This window comes from Pantherophis guttatus, chromosome 2 (assembly GCF_059756535.1).
Source record: "Pantherophis guttatus breed Tessera chromosome 2, ASM5975653v1, whole genome shotgun sequence".
NCBI lineage: Eukaryota > Metazoa > Chordata > Lepidosauria > Squamata > Colubridae > Pantherophis > Pantherophis guttatus.
Genome location: NC_142064.1, coordinates 244,184,888 through 244,202,874, shown reverse-complemented (window position 1 = coordinate 244,202,874; position 17,987 = coordinate 244,184,888). Strand labels below are relative to the sequence as shown.

General features: G+C 38.0%; 1 protein-coding gene across 21 annotated transcripts in view; it reads right to left on the bottom strand.

Annotated features, from left to right (window-relative positions):
* CADPS (calcium dependent secretion activator) overlaps window positions 1-17,987 on the bottom strand; it is a 453,285-nt gene that overhangs the window by 221,476 nt on the left and 213,822 nt on the right. The gene's annotated exons all lie outside the window — the stretch shown is intronic.

The window sequence follows — 17,987 nt, the reverse complement described above, 5'->3', positions numbered from 1 at the left end:
GATGAAAATATTGTATCAAAACTTTGCTTGTAAGTTGCAGGCCCTCTGCAGTTGGTTACCATGATCAACAAAACTGGAGAAATACAAATACTACCCATTTCCAAAATTGTTTATATTCTGGAGTCAAACCCTAGAATTAGACAAAAAGTAAATCTTTCTATGATTCCATTGATTGAATAGTTTGCTCCATTTCATTAAAGATCCAGAGCTATATTTATATACAACATGGATTATTTGGGTGGTGTAGCTAAGGGACTTTGGGGTCCTTGGTGCTCTCTGAGCTTGTTTGTTTTCTTGCAGATGTTTCATTACCATCAGTGGTAATCATCAGTGCTAGAAGGGAGTAGGCTTTGTTCTCTTTTTATATATTAATGGCTTGTCCCATTGGTGGGAGTATTTTTGGAGGTTCTTTGGCTGGGCTGTTGTTTATTGTTAGCTTGTTTGTCTGCGATGTTATCCAGTTGGATAATGAGAGCACCAATGACCCGACACTTCAACCCTGAGGTAAAAATATTCTCTTCTATCAGTAGTTAAGAGGGCATATGAGTAGAAGAAAGGGAGTGATGATAGATATCACAACTGGGAACAAGGGTCTCCAGATCATTGAAATCAGTGTTCATTTACATCAGGGCTGTCAAACTCCTGGCCCATGGGATGGATGCGTCACGTGCTGGCTATGCCCACTTTAGTGAAGGGGAATAAAGTCCCAATATCCTACCTGATGCCACCGTGAATACGTGAGTTTGATACCCCTGATTTACATAAACTGCTTTCTCACTGTTCTGTTTTTGAAAAGAGGTGAACATTAGCTCTAGAAGGAAGGGTGAGGAGGTCATAAATGAAAAATTAACACTATCAATGTTCTAGAGAACATTGAAATCAGCATTTGTATGTTGGTTTTGATATTTATATTGTATGCTGCTTGGAGCCATTTAGGAGTAAAATGGCTAAACAAACCATAAGTACTGCAGATAATCTGCCGAAATGAAATGCTGAACAAACTCACGCAAAACAAGGAGACAAAGATACAAATGAAGAATCTTTGGAAAAGATTCAAAATCTCTAATTGATGATTGAGGGCTCATCACAGGCCTTTTCAGAATCTACCTCCTTAATTATGTCTAGCAGGCTGCAAAATAATTTGCTTTCATTTATACCACTTTTCCTTAATATTCATAAAATAGAAAATACAGAATATTTAAAGCACAAACAAAAGGAAAAGTGAAAAATAGCAAATCAGCAACTATATTAAACCATCAGCAAGAGAGAAATATAAAAAGGATGAATTAGTTCAAGAAGTAAAATGTCACAGCAGGAGCTTAAAAAGTCATGACGGATTAAAAAAATGAGATGAAATAAGGATTCTGTCTTCTCCATAAAACTCAAAAAGGAGAAAACAATGTGGATAGCGACATGGCTGGCTAGTTGATTTCAATATGAGAGAGGCTATTATTGATACTGGGACATAAAACCAGATTATTAAAAAAAATAGTACCGTACTATGACACTTCCATGGTTTTTCCGCCCATTATCATTTTCCCAGGAATATTTAATAGCAATAACAATAGCAGTTAGACTTATATACCACTTCACAGTGCTTTACAACACTCTCTAAGTGGTTTACAGAGTCAGCATGTTGCCACCAACAATCTGGGTCTTCATTTTACTGACCTCAGAAGGATAGAAGGAACCAGTTATGATCGAACTGCTCACAATCAGCAGAGTTAGCTTGCAGTGCTGCATTCTAACCACTGCATCTTCAGGTTTCTAAACTATTCTAAACTATTTGAGTTGTAAAACGGAAGAGCACATAAAATCCCAATTTAGAACTTTTTTTTTTTTGCAAAATAATTGAAATTGAATTTATTAAACCATACCAGACTCTTTTTTTAGGTTTGGCGAGAACACAAGGTACTTTTCTTTATGGCTCTGATAGATTTTCAATAGTCTTCACAGGTCATTTAATTTTGTTTCTCAAAATTTCAAGATGTGTTACCACTTCTTTCTTTTTTAGTAAATGGCACATTTGTTCTCATGAAGGTGGGCTATTCTCTCCTCTCCCCAACTTAATAAAACACATATAGGGCTTAGGAAATTGTGAGAAAGTAGCCTTTGCATTGCCATTTACAATTAAAAAAAGAATGCTAGATCAAAATGCAAGAAATATTGCCAAGTTCTATGTTATCTGCTGCTATCTCTCGATCCAAAATGTACCACTGAGGCACACCTCTGCATGAGTGGCAGCCCAGTTTCAAGATCCTATGACAATGGATGGACCAACAGAAGCAGACTGAACTGTGCTATAAATGAAAATGGAATTAAAACTTGATAAACAAAAATATTCCCTGTCTAATAGCAATTACTGTAATTACTGTCTAGCAGCAATTACTGTAAGCTGCTATTAATATCTGTTTGATCTGAAATCAAACAGATATTCCATGGAACATCATCTGAACTCTGAGGTAAGATTGATCCAAGAATTTGCATTTGAGATGTTTATTTGCAACCATAGGTTTTGGCAAAATACCTAGGAGCTGGAAGACTTGCTTCTCTTTCTACCATTTTCATCTTTTAAAGCATTTTTATGTAACTTTTGGGTTCAGATTGTCTTGTCACTCAACTCTTACTTTGGATTAAACCTCTTTGAACTCAGACCTATGAGAAAGACATTTGAGAGCTGGTTGTATAGTTCAAGAAAAGACTTGATTTCCATAACACAATGCTCTTTTAACCCTTTTCTCATTCCCAGAACTAATCCTAGTTCAGTGCATAGACTCTGCATAGTCCTTTTTTGTGACATGCACAGACACAGGGCATAAGGAACAAGAGCAGTTACATCATTATGGACGCAGGGTTGACTATAGTTCCTGGAGGAAAGAAAAGAAATTACTGTTCTTTCATTCAACTTCAGCCTACCATGAACGCACATCTAACTTGTGTTTTACTGCCTCAAGTTGAAAATAATTGTTTTCTGATCTAAGGTCTCCTGACTTTATTTATTGTTATTTATTTATTGTTATTTGTTTATTTTCGTCAAGCATGTATTTTATGACAGATACAAGTGTAAACATAATTATAAATACATGAAAAGGATACGAATAAAAGAAAACATTAGGACAGGGATGGTAGGCACACTGGTGTACTTATGCACGCCCCTTACAGACTTCTTAGGAATGGGGTGAGGTCAACAGTAGGCAGTCTAAAGTTAAAGTTTTGGGGATCTGGGGAAGAAACCACAGAGTCAGGTAGTACATTCCAGGCGCTGACAACTCTGAAGTTGTATTTTCTGCAGTCTAGTTTGTATCTATTGTGCGCTCTTGTATTGTTTTGTTTGAAGTTGAAGTATCCATTGGCTGGTAGGATTGACCAGAGGATTGGACTAGAAGACCTCCAAGGTCCCTTCCAGCCCTATGATTCTATGAATTTTACTTTGCTCCAGGAAACCCCAGAATATTTTAGTCAAGAAATGTTCTGCCCCAGCTCCGGATTCCCGAGGATATAGACACACACCAACGATCCTTATCAAATTTATTAAGTAGAATAAGAATAAACCAAAGCCCGGCAAAGGTTGGCAACCAGCCCAGAAAGCAAGATAAGACTTTTCCAAAAATGCTCTGGTGATAATTATAAGTTGTTTCTAGCAAGAAATTTACTAACCGCGTGTGACTTAAATAGGCTAAGGGAGTGGCCAATTATCCTCAAGCCTTACTCTTGAGGAGACCTCCTCTTCCTGAGTAGCCACTCCTGCCTTTTGGCAGCCCTGCGTGCTCGAGCATTGAGAAGAGGCTCCTCCATTTCACTCTCTCCACTTGAAGGAGCCTCTGGAGGTTCTGAAGGCCCTGGCTGAGTCTCTGCCTCTGGCACCACATCCTCTTCAGCCTCCTCGCTGTCCGATGCGAGCGCCGGCTGGGCAGGCTCCTGGCGTGACACCACACCAGCCTCCTTGTCGTTGGGATCAGCCACGATCCGTGTAGGCTGCTGGCGGGCCACAACAAGAAAGTCCACTGCAGTTTTTCGTGGCAGATATTCTTTAGCAGTTTCGTACTAATAACATGTGTTTAACAGGAAGAACATTCCTAGTCCAAAATTTAGCACAAACCTGCCCCCCCACCCCTTGGTAATTACTGTTTTTCTTTCTTTACTTTTTGTTAGAAATTCATCTTGAGATTGAAACACTTCTATTTCAGTGATTGAAAAAAAGAATGAAATGTTGCATTGGAGGATTAAAAAAAAAAAAAAGGTAGCAGAGGCACCAGTAAAAGCTAAAGCAGCATAAAGGTGTGGTGTGGTTATGCTGACAGTGTGAGATGTTGAGAATTAGAAGGTAAAAACCACAACACATGTCATTCCTTGGTAACTTCTGAACCTTTCACTCACGTTTTAAAACTTTTAATTATGCCTGTGACCTTAAAACTACATACTTTAAACATAGACAATGATCATTTCTGGAATGTGGGCCTTTCTGGTTACCATAATATCATATTTTGGAAAAGGATGCCCTATTCAAAAAAATAAAGTAAAAAAGTAGTATTTGGGTATGATACAAGCAAATAATATAGAAATAAAGATTGAAAGATATGAAGAGCCATAATGAGTGATATTAGTGTAAAACTAGATTTGACTGTGTTTCATTTTCATTTTTTACATCATATTGTAATTTATTTGACTTACTACTTCTTATTGTTATGTTCTTATTCTTTTTATATTTTATATAATATTAGCATATATACATGCATACACAAACTAATTTCAGATTAACATTATAGTAGAAGTATCGTAAAACTTGTTTTAATTTTTCATTAATTGTTTACTGTCACTGACAGGACTACAGCAATGTCTATTAAATTGGGGTTCATCACTTACATTTATTTTATTGATGGGTTAAATTGATTGTATTATTTTTTTTCTTTATATTTTTCTTTTATAATTTTTAGTTCTTGTGTCTGTTATTTGCCATCTGCAGGGTGTTAGAACTGGGGTGAGTTATAAATCTCATTAAATAAATGAGTAGATAAATCAAGGTTTTACACAAATGGCACCTTCTAGTCAATTATGTAATTATGCATGTGATATATATTTGGATTTAATTAAGGTTATTAAAGAATTAAAATTTATAGACAGCCCTTTCCCAAATAGTTTATTAAGCTGAGGTCTTATTGTAAAAACATAATAATGGTATTAACAAGAGAAAAGAAACAGTTGGGTCACAGGGCTTATAGTTTCTTTTGAATACACTGTAATGTTTTTTTTTCTTGCTGACTTTTCAGTCTGCCCCCCAAAATCCATTTTCACTGAATAGCTTGGAATCAAAAATTTAGTGTATGAAAAGTACTTGTAAAAGGGATTTAGCAGCAGAAGAAATGCCCTATAATCTTGCGCTGTGCATTTTGATAGCATCTGCTTTGTATGACGCCTATTTCTGTGTACTATTAAAAGCCTTTTATTTGCTGAAGCATCCACAGACCATATGTTATCAACAAATGTTATTATCCAAATGCAAACAGTAATTTCCATTAGGTTTTCCATATGAGAATCACATGAGTTACAAAGGGAATAAACCAAATGAGAGTAAACATCTATAGCAAACCTTTGACAATGAGGTGGTGATTATAAATTCATACTTAATATCACCATGAAATATTTCATTACATCATGACAATTTAACAATGAGATTTAGGGCAAGCTTCATCTGAGGATGATGTAATTAGTTGTCATAGTGATATTCACTATCAGGACATACTCTAATTCAGGGCCACCAAATTATTTTTTACATTCATGTTAAGTGCGCCGCTTCCACACACAAGATTTAACCTTACCATTTAATAAAACTTAGCGTAACCACAGAAAATACCTAAAGAGTAAAGCTTTGTTTAAAGAAGGATTAATAATGCAACTGGATTCCATCTTATTAAACACTGTTATTATAATAATGTTTATGAAAACGCTAACTTAATTAATCACAAAGATTAATTTCCAAGCTCTCTCTTGTCAACCCACTGTCAGCATGCTCTTCATATGTGGTTTGTTTAAAGACTGTATTAAATCAGGGTTAGGAATGGTTTCATGTATTTTATGAAAAATACTAAGTTTTTAGGGGGGAATTACTTTAAAATACAAAGTATCAATTTGCACACTCACACATTTTCTAGTATGTGTAATGACCAATATTTAATTAACAAATATATAATTATCCATACAGCTTCTGAAACTCTAGGCAAAAAGATTGACATCTACTGGTTTCTTTTATGATTTGACTAACACGGGTGTCAGCAACTTGCAAATCCGGAGCCTCATTTGGCTCTTTGGGCCCTCTGCTGTGGCTCCTTGTCGGGTGATCCCACCACTGGCTAGCCCCCCCTCTCGCCCTCCCCTCCCAGTCACTCCTTGCCTGGGTAAGGTGACCAGACGTCCCGCTTTTGGCGGGACAGTCCCGCTTTTGAGCAATTTGTCCCGCGTCCCGCGGCGTTTTAAAAAAGTCCCGATTTTTCATTCTGCCTCCTGGTTCCCGGCTGCCTCCTGAATCCCCGCTGATGGCTAGAGGGAAAAAACCTGTTTAAACTCTTGCCGCGGGGCTTCAAAGGGCCGCCCTACGTTAATTAGCTCGGCTTCCCCCTCTCAGCTGATTTGCACAGGGCTCTGCTCTTGCTAAATTGCTCAGTTTTTTTTTCCTCTTTGTGCAAACCAAGCTCAAAACGAAACTGAAAGTAAAACAGGCTGTTGGCTTTGCGGTTTGCTTGCAACGTTGGAAAATTAGGCAGCAGATTTATTTTCCTTTTCCTCACCAAAAAAGGTAAGTGCAAACAATGGAAAATTATTTAGGGCAAAAGAGGAGAGTTCAAAATTTTAAAACACAAAAGAAAAAAAAGCTCTTTTTAACTAGGGAATTGTAATAATTGAGATATTATTAATTGTATACTGTGTTGAAAGCAGAAATGGTTAAATTGTGGTTTGGAGGAATATATGGGGGAAATTATTTGGTTTATTATTATTGGTAAGTATAATTAATTGATTTGTAAGAAATTGGATTGCATGGAAATAATTGGAATATTCATGTTTATATTGATTAATATACAAAAAAGATAGTTATATAACTAATTGATTTATATTAAAATGTTGAATTTGTATTAAACAACTGTATTACATAATTACATAATTAAACAATGTGAGGATGGACATAAAAATAGATGACAATGGGAAGGGGTATAAAATAGAATAGAAGGGAAAAATTGAATTTGATTAAGATTAGAGATGAGGATGAAGGGTAATATTGTTTTTTTAAAAAAATAGATGAGGAATAAATATGGCAAAAAGGAAATATAGAAATTGTAAATTTAATTGAAATGACTAAACACTGTTTAAATTTGTGAACCAGCCAAATATTCTGTTCAAAGAAAATACATTGTATGTATGTGTGTTTCTAATTATTGCTATTTATTCATATTTGTTCTCTTTTATTCTTTAAAGTTTAACAATTCATTCTTTATCTTAATATCTTTATATTTGTTTGGGGTTGGCTTTCTTCCCTTTCATCTTTTTTATTGTACAGCAATCTTTCTCCTCAAACCTACCACCTCTCTTTTCTTTCCTTCTTACTTTCTCTTCCCCCCCTCTTCTTCTCCTCCCTACTTCCTCTTCCTTTCTCCTTCTCCTCCTCTCTTCCTCCCTCTCTTAACCGTCACTCCTACTCTAATTTCCCTTCCCTTCCTTCATCCCTCTCTATTGCTGTATCCTTTTATGCATATGGACTACTCAGAGGGCTGAAAAAGTTATTTTTGACTGGTCCTCGCACTTTTGACCAGTCCTCGAACTTACGACTGTCCTCACATTTTACATTTTTGCCCTATCTTGTCATCATGGTGAAGAGAAGCAGTTGTGAAATGAGTGACATGGTTGTTAAGAATGCTGCACGGGCATAAATGTGAGGATGGTCATAAGTGTGAGGACCAGTCAAAAGTGTGAGGACCTGTCAGAAATGACTTTTTTCAGCCCTCTGGTTAGTCCTTTTGTGCATATGGACTACTCAGAAGGCTGAAAAAGTTATTTTTGACTGGTCCTCGCACTTTTGACCAGTCCTCGAACTTACGACTGTCCTCACATTTTACATTTTTGCCCTATCTTGTCATCATGGTGAAGAGAAGCAGTTGTGAAATGAGTGACGTGGTTGTTAAGAATGCTGCACGGGCATAAATATGAGGATGGTCATAAGTGTGAGGACCAGTCAAAAGTGTGAGGACCTGTCAGAAATGACTTTTTTCAGCCCTCTGGTTAGTCCTTTTGTGCATATGGACTACTCAGAGGGCTGAAAAAGTTATTTTTGACTGGTCCTCGCACTTTTGACCAGTCCTCGAACTTACGACTGTCCTCACATTTTATGTTTTTTTCCCTATCTTATCACCATGGTGAAGAGAAGCAGTTGTGAAATGAGTGACATGGTTGTTAAGAATGCTGCACGGGCATAAATGTGAGGATGGTCATAAGTGTGAGGACCAGTCAAAAGTGCGAGGACCTGTCAGAAATGACTTTCCAGCCCTCTGAGTAGTCCCTATACACATAGCCATGGCCACCCGGTCACATGACCAGCTAGCCACGCCCACCCAGTCACATGGCCTCCAAGCCACGGCCACACAATAAGCCACGCCCACAATGGTGTCCCTCTTACCAATGTTAAAATCTGTTCACCTTACCCTATACACATAGCCATGGCCACCCGGTCACATGACCAGCTAGCCACGCCCACCCAGTCACATGACCAGCTAGCCACGCCCACAAAATAAGCCACGCCCACAATGTCCCTCTTTACCAATGTTAAAATCTGGTCACCTTATGCCTGGGGCAAATAAAGAGAGACAGGGAGAGAGATACAGAAATACAGAGGGGGGGGGAGGGAGGGAGAGAGATGTCAAAAGGGTTTTGTGGTTCCCAGTGTTTTTTAACAACCGGTTCTCTGCCTTAATGACCTGCTGGATAGGCATGGCTGGGGGGGGGGTCATGTGACTGGTGGAAATGAGTGACGTTGAGTTGGCCATGCCCACCCAGGTTTTGTGGCTCCCAGTGTTTTCTTTTCTGTGGGAAACAAGTTCAAATGGCTCTTTGAGTGTTTAAGTTTGCAAACCCCTGGACTAACAGATATTCAGAAAACCTCAATAACCCCAACAAGTCTGATCTTTACTTTATTCTTTTAGAGGTGATTGTGCAGCCCCTTAAATCAGGGATTTGGATAAGTCTTCTCTTTCGAATGTGTTGGAATACAATTACCACCTATCAGTAGGTGGTAATTGTCAGTATCTTTGACCTTGTTGGCTGAGTCTTCCAGCCACTGGAATCCAACATCTACAATTCCCTAATCACTGCTCTAAATAACAGGAGAGAGCAGCACTAGGAGAAATATCTTGCCTTCTCCATACATTTTTGTGGCTTGATCAGCAGTAGAAGGGGGTGTATGCTGTGACATACTTGGAGTCCACTTGGGGATTTCTTGTTTCAGAAAGATAAAACTAAACTTTCGATTTTAGTACTTGGCGAATAGATTTGTTACGATTATAGAAATATTGTTTAATTATTATTATTATTATTATTATTATTATTATTATTATTATTACTATTATTATTATTTAATCTTTAGTGAGATTCACAGCCTTTGAGGCTGGTTAATAGCTCAGCAGCTCAAGTCCTAACCAAGGACCTAGGAACTGTTACGGTATCGTCGGAGGATGTAAGCTGTTCCGAGTAAGGTGGTTTTTTGTAGAGTCAAAATGTTCAAGTCCGGCAAATTTAGAATTTCTAAATAGCGGGGTAGCTCTTTGGGTATTGCTCCAAGGGCTCCAATTACAATCGGGACAACACACAATTTCTTTTTCTACAGTCGCTCAACTTCAATTTGCAAGTCCCGATACTTTGTGATTTTTTCTTGCTGCTTATCTTCAATCCGTGCATCACCAGGTATTGCAATGTCAATGAACCATACTTTTTTCTTTTCAACTATTGTTATGTCAGGTGTGTTGTGGACCAAGTGCCTGTCAGTCTGAATCCTAAAGTCCCACAAGATCTTGAGTTTCTCATTCTCTAAAACTTTCTCAACCTGATGTTCCCTGTGGTTTTTGCTGTACTCAAATCCAAACTTCTGGCACAATTTCCAATGAATGATCTTAGCAACACGGTCATGGCATTGTAGGTAGTCAGTTTGTGAAATTTTGCTGCACCCACTGATCAGGTGGTCGACTGTCTCATCTTTCTCATTGCAGAGGCGGCATTTGCTGTTGGTGGTAACATGTTGAATTTTTGCCTTCATGCAGTTTGTGGCTAGGGCTTGTTCTTGAGCTACCAAAATAAAGCTTTCTGTTTCTTTTTTCAGTACTCCTGATATTATTATTATTATTATTATTATTATTATTATTATTATTATTATCTGACATATCCATTGTATTCCGATGCACATGTTTAAACTAAGAAAAAGAAGCTTTTTGTTATGTAGTTTTACTGTTATTTTGATTGTTTCTATATTCTTAGATGATGTTTTTAGGTTTTTGTCTTAACAGAGGAAGAAGTTACTTTATATTTCTACTTGTACTGAAGAAAGTTGGGAGTCTTATCTTCCTTCATTTCTTATCATGTTTTTAACCTTTTCCCCTTTCTGATTCCCAATTTTGCTGTCCCAGTTTGTTTCTCCTTTTATTATTTTGTACTTTATATATTTTTTTTGAAATTTAATAAAATTGATTTTAAAAAAAGCCGTAGAAACAGGGCATTTTTTCCCCACTGAAAATGACAGCAACCTTACGCAGCACAGACATTCTTGCTTTTCAACATTTTGTTTGTGCTTTTCAGGTAAGTGACAAATAGCCCAATGAGTGAATAGTAGGAGGCACCAAACCACTTCTATAGTAAAGAAGAGCCCAGAAAGAATAGAAGCAAGAGTTAGTTTGACGATGGAGAACTGCCAGGAAAAGCAGATTAAGGCCTGTAAAGTCAACTTCTAAAATAGACAGGAAACAAGAACTACAAGGCTTCCATGAATGCAAGTTTATTGCTATGAGGTTTCTTGAAAATGACTCTTGCAACTGATAGAAAAGAATATTTGTAGTTCAAGGTTGAACCATGGGGTCCTAGGTGCTCTCTGACTTGGTGGTTTTCTTGCAGCCGTTTCTGCAAAAAAAAAAATCACCAAAAACCGCTGCAAATGGTATTTTCTGCGCTCTGCTTTGTCTGAATCTTTCTGCACTAAATGACAGAGCAACAAAGATGATTAAAGATCTGGAGACTAAAAGATGTGAAAAACAGTTGCAGGAATTGGGTATGGATAGCAGTGTTCCAGGGGCTGCCACAAAGAAGAGAGAGTCAAGCTATTCTCCAAAGCACCTGAGGGCAGGACAAGAAGCAATGGGTGGAAACTAATCAAGGAGAGAAGCAACTTAGAACTAAGGAGAAATTTCCTGACAGTTAGAACAATTAATTAGTGGAACAACTTGCTTCCAGAAGTTGTGAATGCTCCAACACTGGAAGTTTTAAAGAAGATATTGGATAACAATTTGTCTGAAGTGGTGTAGGGTTTCCTGCCTAAACAGGGGGTTGGACTAGAAGACCTCCAAGATCCCTTCCAACTCTGTTATTCTGTTTTTTTTCCTTTTTATTTGGCTAATGTGCCATCTATTAATTGCTTTCATTCACATTTCACTTTTTCAGGTTAATTTTTTGTATTATTACTGTTAGTGGCTTCGATCATCATTTTTTTCTTTCATGGAAAGAATGGAAGTAATACTTGCCTTTATTACAGTGATTATATTTTTTTGAAAAAAAAATGGACGGGGCTGAAAAGGAGGCTAGTCTGAAAGAAGTTCGCTGGGCAAAAATAATGTTTGTCTTCATAACTTGACTTTACAAAGGAAAATTCAAGAGCAGAACCAAGAAAATGTTTGTCCATCTTCTAATAACAATACTTAAAATTGAATAGTATATGTAAATTTGCTTTGAAAAGACAATTCCATCTCATATTTTTCTCATGAGATGAAAGGCCGTACAGTAAATGATATTATTTGTACAGTAAAAGTTAAAGAACCAAAAGGACAAAAATGAGTTTTCAAAAAAATAAATACATCTAAAGAAGTGCTCTCTGAAATAAAGGACTGTCTTTTATCAAAGGACACATAGCCCTTGGAGGACTCACTTCCAGCTTCACTGATTGACAATGAACAGCTGGAGTGACACACACAAAAAGAAAATGTATTGACAGGTGATTCCTACTGAAACATGCCATGTTGCTTTTCAGCTACTAGATGGCACTAATAAGCTTTCAATTTGTGCTGTGCTCCTCTCAGTGTTTGAACTAATTTCAAAGTAGTTATGTGGTCGTTTTCTTTATGACTGGGATTGCTGCAGGAACATTCTGTGCAGCACTGACTTTAGAGTGCTGTTGATCATTTAAAATCTATTGGGAGTTTCAAGAAAATAACATGCTATGATTCAGTGTCATTAGCTTGTTGAACTACTTCAGAATTCAGGCTTAATGCTTGTTTATTATATTTGAAAGGCACAGACCTTAAGGTAGAAGGGCAATTTGATTTGATTTGAAAAAGACTATGATTTATAATATGGCTTCTCTTTTATAAAAATACACTAAAATAACTTTTGAACCTTCTCCAATCAAGCTATCCATCTAGGTCTATCAAATTTGGGCTGACGTAAGGCCCAAACCCAGAGATGACCCAAGGCGATCCAATCAGGTCCAATTCTTTATTTGCTTACACCTAATGGACAGAAACCAAACCAAAGCTATAATCTTCCCCCTTATCAAGCTTGGGGCTGCACAGTCTCTTGATTCGAGCCTCTCTCTGGGAAAGCTCTGTGTTGCAAAATTCCCCTCCAGTTTCTCCAGGTGGTCGTCCCATCATTGCTGCTAAAATCTGGATGACCAATGAACATCAGCCAAGATTATTCAGACCTGATTTATGGAGTTGTGTAAGAAGTGTCTGAGAGATGAATAGGTAACAAGTGCCTTAGAGATGAATAGAGAAGGCACATCAACATGGTTTCATAAATAGGCATATTATATCTCAGCTACATATGTCCAGATGATCATTAGGTGGCAGCAAACATTAATATTTTTTTTGTCTTTTTGCTGCCTCCTAGTGGTTTTTCAGAGTTTTTAGATCAAACCTGATAGCCCTATCTGCCTCTCCATTCATGTAAAGTGAGATCTTGCAATTATATTTCTATTGCTTTATTTTTACCAAGCAATTTATTGTCACTTTTGAAATAAATGGGTGACCCATAAACAAAACGTATCATGTGCACTGAAGGACTCTATATAAGATGCATATGATTACTAATCCTATTAGAAAGAAAAGATAATGTTCAAATTGACTCTGAGGTTAAGGCACTGTTTCCCAACGTTGGTAACTTTAAGATATGGGGACTTCAACTCTCAGAATTCCCCACCTAGCAGCTGGCTGAGGAATTCTAGGAGTTGAAGTTCACATATCAAAAAGTTGCCAAGTATGAGAAACATTGGGCTAAGGAGTCAGCATAAATAACCAGTTTGAAATATTACTGGGTTGAAGCACTTTCAAATTCCATTTCAAATTCATCAGGCATATAAAGAAACACCATACAGGCTTCAAGCTTCGCTTTTTTTAACAATGAAAAATGGATAACTTGGGTTCTATAACTTTCATCCCAATAATGGCGCAGTGGTTAGAGTGCAGTACTGCAGGCTACTTCTGCTGATCACCGGCTGCCAGCAGTTTGGCAGATTGAATTTCACCAGGCTCAAGGTTGATTTAGCCTCCCATCCTTCCGAGGTCAGTAAAATGAGGAGCCAGATTGTTGGGGGCAATATGCTGATTCTGTAAACTGCTTAGAGAGGACTATATAAAGCACTGTGAAGCGATATATAAGTCTAAGTGCTATTGCTATTGCTAATAATCTTTATATTAAATCACTGCAGCATGTTAAGCAGTGCCATTGATATTTGAACAAAAAGATAAATAAAAAGATAATTTCTTTGGAGAAATAGAGATCAATGCTTTCCAGAGTACAAATATGTTAGAAGATAATTTTTGTAGCTTACTTGCTTTTCACATATGACATCTATACTTATTTATATGTATATTATTAAGCATTTATAATTTAGCAAACACTTTCCAAATACTTTACCAGACTACTTTACTCCAAGTCTATTGATTGCTTATTACAATTCAGTTAAGAAAGTTCCTAACTCAGTGTTAAAAATCAGAAAAATGTCAGAATAATTTGCTAAATACTATTGACAATGTAACTGAATCTCAGAAGAAAATGTTTAATGCTTCTAAGATCCCTTGATATTAATCAGTCCTAAATGAGAAAAGATTGCCAAGCCAAGCAAATCAGTACATGCAAATGAAGTCCATAAGATTAAACAACCAGATAAGTGTCATTCATTTTGTTACTCCTAAAGACTAGGATACATCAATCATTCCTCACAAAGTAAGTCCTCTCTTTATCAGTTAAACTTTACGTCTGCTTTCTTTCTTTGCTTTTTAGTATTTTGATCGAATTTTTCATATGAATCAACAGGGCGACCCAGCTTTAAAAAGGGGTGTGCGTGTGAGGGGGAGGCTAATACAATTTTCGATTGAATGATAGAATCCCGCTTTCCAGGTTAAAAAATAATATGTTCGTGTCATTCTGAACGACTCAGAAAGCACTCTGTTGGGGTCTGTGTCTGAATTTTGCAATTTAAGCGGGATCTAGACAAATCGATCTGGGATTAAGGGAGGACAAGAAAGATAGAAAAATCAAGCCTTGGAGGAAAATTGCTTAGCCTGCCGAAAGAAAGCATGAGCATATTCCTCAATTTCTTGGACAGACGAGGCCAAATGCAGAGTCTTTGGAAGTGGAGCACCAAGCACACCAAAAAAAATAATATGAATTATAATGTCAACAAAATTGATGGAGATATTACCAATGTAATATTAACTTTTTCTCTCTGGCACCAGGGGGCAGAGTAAAATGTAGTGAGTTTAAGCAACTTGAAGATAGATTTTAGTGGAAAATTAGGAGCAAGGAGAAAATTACAGAAAAGGGGGAGCAGTTGTTTGGCAAATCTAAACGGCAAAGCAAATCTAAACTGAGATTTTCAAGCAAAGGCTGCCAGGCATTGAAAGGCTGACTGGCGATGTTTTACTATGTTTTACTTTTGCATACAAAAGAAAAGGCAAGAAAAGGTAACATACAACACTGCTATCCAACCCAGATATTTTGGGGGCAATTTAATCATGGACTGGAAGCAGACAACTATCCCTATTTTTCCTTTCGGGTTAGCTATCTAGGGAATTCCAGTTCTACTTCTTTCTTTTCTTTTTTTTTTTTTTATCTCCAGGGCAAGAAAACAAGGCTGAGATTTAGAAATGAGGTTTACAAATGAAGGACAAAACAGAAGAAGAAGTCGTTTGGATCATGCATATCCAGAATGAAGAAGAAGAGAGCATGGTTATACGGTTTTGGGATGATGAGTGAATCCTTTCACTTATTCCAAGTACAAGACAGGTAAGGAAATCTGTTATCAGCCTTGCTAGGCGAATCTATAGAAGCAGCTTGCCAGGTACAAGTACAAAAAGCACAGTCAGTTCCTGTCCAGTTGCCAAAAAGTACATTATGAGGTAGTACACTCTGCCTCCCAAAGACACCAGCCGCAATGCCAGTGAAACATCAGGACACCAGGAAAATACAGACCAGGTTATACAGCCTGAAAGGCTTTTGTTGCTTGATTGACTTTGGCTGTGAAAGCCTATATGGCGGTGGTGGGTTGCTCCCAGTTCGGCCGAGCTGGTAGCGGTGATGATGTGACGTCACTGAACTGGTTCTCTGTGACTGAGAGCTGGGCCCGCCCGCCCGCCCCTGCTTTATTCCTACCTTTATCTCTTGGTTTTTAGCACAGCTGATAGGTGCGGCAGAATGGATTGCCGCACCTCAGCTGGCCAGAAACCCAATGTGCTTGTGCGGAGTGCAAGTTTGGCGTGCGTGTGAGTGCAGCAAGCACGTGCGTGGCGATCACGTGCAAAACACATGCACAAAGAGAACCGGTAGTAACACCGGTTGGAACCCACCCCTGCTATACGGGTATATTAATTTCAGAGTGCTTGAAGGATTTTTGATCTACAGACAAGGATTTTGTTAAGACTTGCACTATTAAATGGTTTGAAAGAGTTAAAGGCAGGCACTTTAAATGCAGGGTGCAGGAATCTACTTCATATGCTGCTGCATCATATTTGCTTATTTTTTTCATTGTTACTTCCCTTCCCTTTTCTCCTGGCATATATTCTTTCCCTTTCACGTGCTATGAAGAAATAGATCCGGTGGAACAAGTTATTAGGAACTGAAGCTGAGGGAAGAATCTAAAGTGAAGCAAAAAAAAAAAAAAATCTATATAATAAGCAAAAGCTACTATAATTGGATTTTTTTTTTGCTTTAAAGCACAAACTGAAAAAATAATCCAGATAATAAAGAGAATGCCTCCTGAAGCAGAAGCCGTATTTGACACTGTGGAAATAGTTTTTCCCCTAAGCTCAAAATCAAGAACTGTAGGTTGTCCTCAACTACAATCGAGACCAGAACATCCACCGTGTTTTCCCCAAAATAAGACCGGGTCTTATATTGATTTTTGCTCCAAAAGACGCATTATGGCTTATTTTCTGGTTAGGTCTTATTTTGGGGAAAATACAGTACTAAATGCCTCTGTCTGGTTGCCGATCTTAACTGGGGCTAATTTTTGGGGTAGGGTTTATATTACGAGCATCCTGAAAAATCATGCTAGGGCTTATTTTCCAGTTGGGTCTTATTTTCAGGGAAACAGGGTATTACCAGGCAAGGTGATTGTTAAGTGAATCACACCCAATTTTATGACCTTTTTTTTTTTTAGTATGGCTAAATGAATTACCCCAGTTGTTCAATGAATCACATGGTTCTTAACTGAATTCAACTTCTTCCATTGATTTGCTGATCAGAAGCCAGCTGGGAAGGTCACAAATAAAGATCATGTTGTCAGGGTTCAGACCGATGCCCCAATAAAAGCAGGAGCCTCAAGCCAGTTTTCAAGAAAAATCTAGTTGTTTATTAGGAGCGCCATGTCGGCACAGACCTAATGAAGCCAACTCTGACCCCCTCACCTTGCACCTTGCCTCTGACCCTGTTTCCCCCTCCCCCCCCAAGGTGTGTTATCAGTCACATTCCCCAACGAAGCAATTTTGCGGGTTGTAGAAATCACTCCTTCTGGCCGTTACTAGTTTCTGTGGAGATGGCCTTGACTTTGGCCGGCTAGGATGTGCATTGTTTTGACTGAGGTGCAAATTCCTCAACACAGCTGCGGAGCTCCATCCTCTCCATCCCCCTGCCTATGGCAACTAAGGACCAGGTCGGGAAAGCTTTGCGAGTTGACAAATGTGACCCAAAGACACTGAAATTGTCATAAACACACACTGATTGCCAAGTGCCAGAATTTTAATTACATGACCATGTAATTAATTAATTTCAACCATGGCCTTGGTTGAAAATGTGAGAACAGATTTTAAGTCACTTTTTTCAGTGCTATTGTAACTTTGAACAGTTGCTAAACAAATGGTTGTAAGTCGAGGACTTCCTGTATAGCCAAACAAACAAATCATGGGAGCTAACAAGGCTTAGTTGTTCAAAACTACAAAACACACTTTCCTTCCAATCCCAAAAGAAATCTCTATTTTCTCTCTGGAAAAATATAAATGCCATGTGAATCAACCGTGCCAGACTCCCGTTGAAGCTCCTAGCCTCTATTTGCCTTTCTAAACCTGTCTGTTGCTCACAAAGAGACCTTCCGAGGAACAAGGGAGACCCCACTCTCATGCCTTTTCATTCTGCAGAATCCCAGATGTTTTATGATACTTTGAATTCCCAGGTAGATGGAGCACTTAAAGATTAAACAAAGGAGATGTGGAAAGGGGGAGGGGGACCCAGATGTATGGTAATCCTAGATTGTATTAGAT